This window comes from Misgurnus anguillicaudatus, chromosome 9 (genome assembly GCF_027580225.2).
Source record: "Misgurnus anguillicaudatus chromosome 9, ASM2758022v2, whole genome shotgun sequence".
Classification (NCBI taxonomy): Eukaryota; Metazoa; Chordata; class Actinopteri; order Cypriniformes; family Cobitidae; genus Misgurnus; species Misgurnus anguillicaudatus.
The window spans coordinates 6794324-6804724 of NC_073345.2; the positions used below are offsets into that span (position 1 = coordinate 6794324).

The following is a 10401-nucleotide window of genomic DNA, read 5'->3' on the forward strand; positions in this document are numbered from 1 at the left end:
ATCCCTGTAATTTCAGTGTTTTTGGACATTAAGGGGAAAATTTACCATAGTTACAACAATAGACTTCATATACCCACCACCTCAGTTTTAAACTAATGGCTCTTTGGAATGACATTAAGTGCTGTTATAGTATGTTCAATTGCAGTTTTTTTCACATGTGCAGTTTGTTGTTTATATTATGCCGCAATTCATTTCACATTTACTTTTTCTAATGAAATAAAATTCCTATAATTATTTCTGAACATAGCATTGCATTTGTGTTTAAAAAAAAAGAGTTTTTGACTTGAAATAGTTAGGCTACATATTAAACTTAAATTTAGCTTATCCTTCCTATTTTGTTGTTTTTTGGGGGCGTGTTAGAGTGGGATTCTGTTAGGTGGTCCTCAGAAAAAAAATGAAAGATAAAGTGGTCCTTGGGCTGAAAAAGTTTGAGAAACACTGCTCTAAAGCCCGAAGACATTGAACCTTTAGAGTTAAAAAAAGAACCCAGAAGTTCAAATATGAACTTGTAGTAATTATAAAGGTTCAAAGTTGAACTTACAGGTTCTATGAATAACCCTTGGTTATTTGGACAGTTCTTTTTAGAACCTTTGTTGTGGCCAAAGAGTTCATTTTAGAACTGACCTTTTGTGAAGGTTCCTTTATGAACCTTTTCGCAAATGGAGTCGGACTGTTAAGATTTTATAATTGTATAGACTAATAATTATAATAATAATAATAATATCCTTAATTAACATTAACAAACATTAACAAAGAGAGAGAGAGAGAGAGAGTGTGTGTGTTTGGGTGTTTGTGTGTGTGTGTGTGTGTGTGTGTGTGTGTGTGTGTGCGTGTGTGTGTGTGTGTGTGTGTGTGTGTGTGTGTGTGGTTGCGTGCGCGCGTGTGTGTGGTTGCGTGCGCGTGTGTGTGCAGTAGCCTACTGTATGTACAATGCATAGACATACTGTATAGCCTAAGCTTCATTTGGGTCTACTCAAATGAACTGATTAGATGGTTTGCGACAGGTACCTATAACACACATTAAAAGAATCTCCAAGTGTCATTCAGAAATTATTTAATGCATGCATAATAAAATAAATAAGATACAGTGCTGGCCAGAACATAATCTTTTAACAACGGCCACATCCAATGAAACAATATGTTTAGCTGGCAGCAAACGTTTGTAAGTGAATGAAACCGAGACCTATCAGCACCATGACGTAATTAATGTTCACGACATAATTCCAGCAGCCGCAGTCGCGCATACACGCGCAAGATTTCACGCGCAAAAACCGTTACAACCGTTGCAGCGCGAGCACAGGGACTGAGAGGAACAGCGCACCTATCTGAGGTAAAACCTAACAATTTTACTATTCACTTTATAAAAAAATTGAAGATAACATTAACGTTATGTAGCCTTATGTTAATATTAAAGCGTGGGCTGCATATTTTGAGTGTTTTTGAAGATCAAAGACCGGATGTCTAGAAATAATGGGAATCTTCAGTTCCGAATCACAAACGTGATGTAACCTATTTTTGAGTACTGTAAATACATTATTAATAGTATATAAATGCATATTTATTTTTGCAAATGAACTGTTATGTGATATCATTCTCCTCTAAACTGCAATTATTTTTTCTAGGGACTGAAACAAATATGAGCACAGAAGTTATTCAATGGACTATTCAAGATGTGACTGGTTGACTGGAAAAAGTTTCCACAAATTTATCCTAATTTCCTAATTATTTCAAGGTTGATCTCACAGAAATGCCTACTCTTTTTAACTGTGTTCAATGCAGCAAACAAACATTTTCTATAAACACACATATTGGCCTTTATCACCAAAATAGCCCAAAATTTGAATTCACACGTGGATTAAATAGTTGTGGCAAAGTAAACAAAATCTTCATTTCCTATAGATTAGGTTAAAATGTATGTTTGCTGCAATATATAATTCAGAATGCAATTTTGTTAAAATTATCGTCTTCTACTCCTTTTTTTAGAGAATGAAATTGATGGGGATACGTTAATTAACCTAACTGACAATATGAGCTAAATGTTTTCCTGAAATAAAGGATCAAGTTAAATTCATTATACTACACAGAAACAAATAAAGACTGAAATACACTGAAAAAAAAAATCCTTTCAATTTACGTAATTTTAATGTGTACATCGGTCCCACATAATCCGATTGTGTAAAACCAAAATAATTTTCCTCATATAATTTTTATGTGTCAGACCAAAACATTTTAATTGTTTTAAGTAGTCTAATATAAATATATTGACTCAAAGTGCTATTTCTCTTTACTATAACACATTTATTTTGTAATGTTTAAGTATTTTTATTATGTAAGGGGACTAGATCTTCATCTGTAATTCCAACATGCTTTTTTAATGCTTATATTATGGGATTATGTAACTCTAAAGCAATTTCATTATGTCTCTGGCACCAGAATAATCACTCATAATTATCCAAATGTTATTTATTTCTTTTTTAAATACAAAATACATTTGCATTGGCATAAAAAGCAAAGAGTTTTGAACAAATGTTTAGTGATATTTAGGCAAACCACTGCTTTCAGATCATCAATTCATTTAAATCACTACACATTAATTCATTAACAGTCAATAACTATTACAACAATCAGCACATGCAGTACATACATAAAGGGGCAATTTCCCAGACAGGTTGTAGATTAATCCATGACTAGGCCCTAGTAGTTATATTAGAATATTTTTTACAAAAAAAGTTTACGAACAAACCTACCTTACAAAAACAACACTGGAATACATCTTGAGACAAAACAATGGCACTGATATATGTCAAGATATGTCAGTGCAATATGTTTTCAAATTAAGGCATTGCAAAAGTCTGGGACTAGGAAAAGCCCCATCTGTAAAACTGACCCAAATGTTTAAAATAGTTACTATCACAGTAGATTTAGAAGTGCTAAAACACAAACACTGCATTCCAAAGAGACATGCAAAAGAGTAAGTACTATTATTTTTTAAATGGATTTACAAACTGGAAAATATCACTCCTTCAGAAAGTCAGAGCTACAGCATTTGTATAAACTGATAATCAAAGATTCAACAAAAACAAAATACAACAACCATTTCAACTCTGAGCAGCAAACTGTTAATGTTTTAATAAGAGAAAACACTTAAAACAGATAAATAAAAAGAACATAAATGAGCAGCACAGTCTTTCTGATCCTTTCACTGAAAGAAACTGTTCGTTAAAGTTACGCTCAATGCAGTTCCATTAAAATCTTTTGGATTTCCTCAAAAATAAAGCGGAGATCAGGATAGGTCAGGTTTAAAGGAATATATCAGCTCAAACAACATGGCACGATGTTGCAACACCTTCATGCCTTCCAGGACTATACAAAGATCCTCTTCTTCAAGAAGCATGTTGTTTGAGAGCACAAATCCCAACAGTGGTGTCTTCAAATGACCTCACTGATGCTGACTTCATCCATGCCCTGTACAAAACAAACAAATGTAGTTAAAGAAACAGAAAAAGTTACTGTTACAATAAAAGTGTCATTGGAAATTAGTACAATGCAAACAAATATAAATGTAAGTATACAGACCCATGTGCATTGCCACAGCATGTTACAATTGGTTACAAATACATGGGTTACAAAGCAAGGCAGCTGCACTGTCCACTGCTCCAGGTGTGTGTGTGTGTGTGTGTGTGTGTGTGTGTGTGTGTGTGTGTGTGTGTGTGTTAAATAAAGAGGCCACATTTCAAGTGTGTGCTACCATACCTGACAATCACAGCAAAAGTTAATTATCTCATTTTCTCACTCTCATGTTGTTACAGACCTGTATAAATGTCTTTGTTCTGATGAACACGAAGGAAGACATTTATTTTGAGGAATGTTTGCAACCAAACTGTTCATGAGCCCCATTCACTTCCATAGTATTATATTTCCCCACTATGGAAGTGAATGGGGCTTATGATTGGTTTGGGTACAAACATTCCTTAAAAAAAATCTTCCTAAGGGCTCAGTCACACCAAAAGCGTTTATGGCAGTTGCAGGCGCCTTTTTTGAATGATATTCTATGGGCAGGGCACGTTTGCGCGCTGTTTATGCGCGCCGAGCGCCTTGCGGTTTTCTGCCGCCTGCCGCGCACGCGTTTTTGAAGGAGCGCTGAGAGTGGAGAAGCGCCTGACGTCATTCGCGTCTTCCATTGTCCAATCGAATGAGGGGAGAGGCAGGCCTTACATTGTGGTGAGGGAAGTTTACAGTTGCTTTGAAGAACCGGACTCCACTCGCTCACTCTCTCCTGCGTGTTTGTGCACCTCTCACCCTCAAACAAGGTCAGAGCAAACGCCCTCTTTTTAAAGTTTCTGCTAATATGACAGTTAACAGCAAAAGAGCACTCACGCTTCAATATTTGATTGACAAGACAGCTGACTCCGTGGTTGCTTAGCAATATGAAAAGCTGCGCCGCACTGCTCTTTTTTAAAAAAAGGCAGTGCGTCGCGCCTTGCGTTTGCAAGCGTTTAAAGCGCTTTTGGTGTGACTGACCCCTTAGTGTTCATCAGAACAAAGACATTTATACAGGTTTGTAACAACATGATAGGGAGTAAGTGATGAGAATTTTTATTTTTGGGTGAACTACCCCTTTAAATCTTCCCAGGTGTTTTAATGACCCTTGTGCCAAAAGATGTAACTAAAACATACTAAATGTTCTGTACTTCCAACAAGGTTTACACATTTTTATGTCTATGAATCTATATTACTTACTTCTGCCATTTGATCATTGATTGTTCCAAGTCTTTTTGCTAGCTGTCCTCCTTTCTGATAGAAGAGTTTCGTCAGGTTTTTGGATTGGAGGTCCAGGTGACACGCAGGAACATTAGACAGTAGTGATTCTTTTAAATTCAGCATTTATCTGAAAACAAATTAACCAACCATTGTTTATTTGAGTACTGCGAGTCAAAAAATAATACATGTAAGTTATATTAGTTACAAAAATAAGATTTTTTTTGATGACTTACCAATGCTTTTGAATGTGTAGCGTACGAAAGGATGATGGACCTATAAGAGGAAATATTCAGATGGGAATCAACACACAATCTCAAATGATGAAGGTCACACATACACAGAGCAATAATGAAATAAGTATTATATCTGTCATAGGACGCAATTTTGGACAAAATTAGATCTTAAAACAACAAGGTTCTCTTCTGAAAATGTCAGCTTTAAGGTGTGGCACTATAAAGCAATTTTTTCAGTTAATATACCAGACGTCACGCGAGACATTTAAAAAAGCTTTTTCTAATAGAATCAAGTGTTGCTCGTGGCGTAGCGAAGTCATGAATAACTGACGCGGGTCTGATAATCTGATTAAGCAGACAGTTTTTTTAATACGCAATGTCATTATTAATGTAGTCAATTGATATCATCTGGTAAATTACTTACATGGATAACGTTACTCTGGACAGAATAACGTTTGGTTAGCGTTTTATTTGTCCTGACACGTTTCCATAGAACAGCTGAGTAAAAAGTGCCTCAAAAGTCAACTCAAAGCTGACAGTTTTCAACTCGGATAAAACTACCAAACAAGAAATAACGTTATACAGCTGACATTTATAAAACGCTGTTTTTCTTTATGAGCCTTACACTTACTGACTGACTGACTGACTGTAACGTTAACTTACTCCACCAACCTCCTCCAAACTAATTTTTACTACAAGTCATTGCAATGACTACATATTGTAAAAAAAAAACTATCTATCTAGTGAAGATGTATCACGTATAAAGTGAACATAAATAAATAATAGAACTTACTTTAATAACGTGGTGTCCGTCTGAGAGAGTTCTTCTGACTGACTGCTGCTGAGTCTTCATTTTGGCGCCCAAAACAAACGATGTTTATTCTTCTTTTATGGCAGTTGACGTCCTTTTCATTGAGCGTTACTGCCACCTTCTGCTCAGGAGGTGCCGTTTTGTTTGCTTACTCAATTTTATTGCTTTAACTATTCAATTCAATCATTTTTAATCAATGTGAGAATAATGTGTTCATTTTACATTCAAACAAAACATTTTCATCCTAATCAATTAAATTATGTTTACACAAGGAATATAAATATTTTGTTTTGCATATACATGTTTATTTTATTTAAATTCAAAGACCCACCAAGTCCATTTTTTTCAGTGTACCTACCAAGACACATCAGTCATGAGTAAGTGTTTTACATCTAATTACTTTATTACTACACTATAAAAAATATGCAGCATTATTGTCGAATTAACATATATATTTTTGTTACTTTAACTTAAAAAAATATAGTACACTTTAATATAAAATTGTATAAGTTATGTCAACTTTTCATCAAATGCTCCAGGCAAGTATTATATGTTCATCAAATACTTCTGCCTCGGGCTATTTAGAAACAACAGTTTGTTGACAGAATCCATTAAGAGTCTGATAAAAAACGCTAATTTACAAGAAAGCATGTACAAGGCACACTTAGAGGGTTTTGCATCTGAACTTATACTGTATATCTTCCATTTTCAGGTATCCAACAAGTTACCAATTAAACATGGTGTGATTATCCCTTGTCACCAAATACCAGTTCTTGAGAGACTGGTAAGAGAATGGAACCACAAGATTTCATCAAAAGTCTAACAGATAACCAGTGCAGAGGTAAAGCATGTCAGACAAAGTGACACCTTAATGGACAATTATAATTTTAAAATGCTTTGTGTTTTTTATTTTATAAGACTGAGGAAAACCAAGACATGTACAGTATAGAAAGAGGTAATTGTCACAAACAGACTGATCTTCAGGATTCAGTAAAAGCAGCAGTGGCGGCTCGTGACTGCTCATCCGAGGGACGCTAAATCCAAATAAGTGTTCGGAGTGTAATGTGTGTTGCTTGCGTTTTCAAAATATGTGTTGGTTGCGTCATGTGAACCATGTGCATCACATGTTTTGTCAAAGCAAGTGCCTGCTGCACACGCGTCAAACCATTTATGATAAAAGAGATGCTCACGTTCACAAAATACACACAAGACACTCCCTTAACAGTACATTCTGATTACGCATGAGATTATGTGAGTATCTGGCAAACGCGAGTGTCTCTTTTATCATAAACCCTTTAGACACGTTTGCAGCAGGCACTTATTTTGACAAGACACGTGATGCACACAGGATCTCTCATAGCGCAGAACACATATTTTGAAAAAAGGAACCACACACATCACGGGCTACATACCTGTACATATTGTGATGAACTTCGCATTGAGCGCTCTCAAAAAAAGAAGTCACCGGCCGCCACTGAAAATCAGTAAAGTTAATAATGCATACATTTGTGGAAAGTCTGAGCAGGGGAAGATGATTACAGCATTGGGGTGCACTTTGAAAAAGTGAAAACAAGAATGCTTGAAAAAAACACCAAATATTAAACTTTTTAGAGGACTGCATGGCATAGACAATGACTGAGAGGACTAAATCCCTATCCAGCCCTTAAAGTCCCTTCAGTTGTCAGTAGAATATTGATTAAATTTAAAAAGCAAAAAAATAAATATTGTATCTGTTAATATTTTCATTATATTGGATTCTGACAGCTTGCATTTGACGTCCAAAGCATACTTGACACAGAAAGAAACATGCTGAAGAATCTAGGCCTGGTGGCACAGAAAGTGATTAATGAGTGCCACAGAAGACATTTTGGAGTGCATATCTGTACCGAACTGGATGAAGCAAAACAAGCCTACATTGATTTGGCACACAGAGGTAATGTAGCATGTTAAACTAAGAATGACAATAAACAACGAAACAATATGTCAGATGCAATTTCATAATTTTTATTAAAGGTCTCTCAATGGCTGCTGCTGCTACCATGTTGCTTCCATTTCTTTTCAAGGAGAGCCCAAGATTCCCTTATGTCATTAATCAGGTAAGCGTATGTGGCTAAGTTTATCTTTTAAGAGTTTAAATCTATAATAATCCTTTTTCAACCCTATCTTTTAATATCAACTTTTTAAAGGGGGTATTGCATTGTGACCAGTGGCGGCTGGTGACTTCTCTTCTGAGGGGCGTTAAGTAATAATATGTGTTCGGAGTGTCATGTGTGTTGCTTGTTATGTCAAAATATGTGTTCAGCCCATCACGCAAACCATGTGCATTATGCGTCTTGTCAAAATAAGTGCCTGCTATCATCGAAATGAAATGATATGATAAAAAAGACACATACTCGCAAGACACTAACTTAAAGGTGCAGTGTGTAAATTTTAGCAGCATCTAGTGGTGATGTTGTGAAATACAACCAACAGCTCAGTCCACTGCTCACCCCTCGCTTTTGAAACACATAGAGAAGCTACGGTAGCCGTCACCAGACAAACATGTCATCGTCGGAGACAACTTAATAAAAAAAGTTTGTCCGTTAAGGGCTTCTGTAGAAACATGGTGGTACAAAATGGCGACTTCCATGTAAGGGGACCATCATGTATGTAGATGAAAATGTCTCATTCTAAGGTAATAAATACATAACTGTTCATTATGAAAGGTCTTTATACAGCCCTGATAATATAGTTTTGTATATTATTTTGCATTTCTGTCAAGAGATCCTTCTAAAAAGTACACACTGCACCTTTAACAGTAAACTCATTACACACTTTTATCATAAACCTCTTAGATGCATGGGCAGCATTAACTTATTTTGACAAGATGCATGATGCACATGGTTCACATGACGCGCCGAACACATATTTTGAAAGGACGAACCACACACATGGCGAGCTTCGCATCGTGCACCCTCAAAAGTCACCGGCCACCACTGATTGTGACAGGTAAAAATTCCTAATAAAGCATCTGAACTGGGAAGTTGGAATGTTTTTAAAGTTAAAAATAATATTTGTTTATAATATTAAATCCAAGTAGGAGCTTTGTATAACATTATCACTTTCTTGTTTAGGTACCAAATACACCCAACCCAGTTCTATATATAAAAGGAAGCCCTTTGGGTGCAGATTCAATCCTGGAGATAATGATGGAAGGTGAGAAAGTCTTTGAGGTAGAAGATGTCACTATAGCGCTTGTACCGTCTACTTCATCTTCAGCATTGAAAAATTAATTTTTAATTTAATGTATGTTTATGTAAATGCATAAAGTGGAAAGTAAATACATGATGTGGATGAATCAACATTATTTTAAAAGATATATTCTAAATATCTATATATATCAATATATTGAATATACTGTAAAAATATGTCTATGTATGTATGTAATGAAACAAAACAAAAATGCCACCTGCAGTTATTAAAATGGCCAATTTCTTGTTTAAATGAATGTATGTTTATGTAATGGCATAGTGTAGAGTGTAAATACATGATGTGGAGGAATCAACATTATTTTTAATTATATTTAAATTATACCACTGGGCTGTTGAATGCTTTATTCTGATTGATTGAGAAATATTCCATGGGTATGCATTATTTTAGATAACTACACACCTTACTTGTCAAATGTCTTAAAAATAGCCACCAGAGCAATGTTTGTGGTAATCGTGATATAAGCAGAATAAATTGACTCTCGAGGTGTAACGGTAACCCGCTTCGCGTCGTGCCACATTACCACCTTGGGTGTGCATTATTTTCTTATAATTCAATGGCCTGATGTCAATTATACCTTACAATGATATATTCAGTTACATTCTGTTAAATGTTGAATGAATTTGTTAATGTTTGTTTAAATTGCTGTCATGTTTGCAAAATAAACATTTAATAAAGTATCATGATGTTGTGTCTGTTATGAAAAAGTGTAATGATAGTAATGAATAATGATAGTCATAATAATAATAATTATTATTATTATTATAGTGTCCAGAAGAAGGTTCAAAAAGGAACTCTGCTGGTTCTTTAAAGCGCCTTTAAAAGAGAGTTCTAATTGGAACCTTTTTAAAAAGGTTCAAAAATGAACCTTAAAGGTTCCCCCACAGTTGCAATCTCCAGGAACTTCAAAAGGTTCATTTTAGAACCTTTTCTTTTTAGAGTGTAGTCGTGCGTAAGATCTACGCCGTAGGTTATCCGTAGCCTGTGCGTAGCTCTGCGTAGCCTGACATTCACAACATTTTTAACAGCGCGTCAGTTCTACACGGACCGCAAGCGCAGTGATTGGTCCACCAGAACCCCTCCTGTCAGGTAAAAAAACTGCGTCATAGGTATTTCTGTTCGCAACGGTGAAAATAAAGATGGGCCAAGATGAGGAGTGATTTAACTCAAACTGCAACAAAAGTTGCTGTTTATTCACTTCCATCATTGCTGGTCTTCTCAAATCATTCACAAGAAGTTGCTGTTTCTTCTTCGTTTGTGGGTTAACTTGCCAAGCTGCTTCTTCCTCATTGACGGTCGCGCTGCTACTGTGGTTACTCGCGTGGATACTGCCTACCAACGGTCTAC

The 10401-nt window shown here is 35.7% G+C and overlaps 2 long non-coding RNA genes across 3 annotated transcripts; both read left to right on the forward strand.

The window, feature by feature from the left end:
- Window positions 1-830: 830 nt before the first annotated feature.
- LOC141366048 (uncharacterized) lies at window positions 831-2106 on the forward strand. The gene is made up of 3 exons (XR_012370998.1): window positions 831-1330; window positions 1623-1732; window positions 1984-2106. It is a non-coding gene; the product is annotated as an uncharacterized lncRNA (long non-coding RNA).
- Window positions 2107-6156: 4050 nt separating this feature from the next.
- LOC141366047 (uncharacterized) lies at window positions 6157-9911 on the forward strand. 2 transcript variants are annotated; one of them, XR_012370997.1, is made up of 6 exons: window positions 6157-6182; window positions 6518-6646; window positions 6724-7485; window positions 7570-7738; window positions 7819-7901; window positions 8919-9911. It is a non-coding gene; the product is annotated as an uncharacterized lncRNA (long non-coding RNA). The 2 variants fall into 2 exon arrangements; XR_012370996.1 differs by having other exon boundaries at window positions 6518-7485; window positions 8919-9910.
- The last annotated feature ends 490 nt before the right edge of the window (window positions 9912-10401 follow it).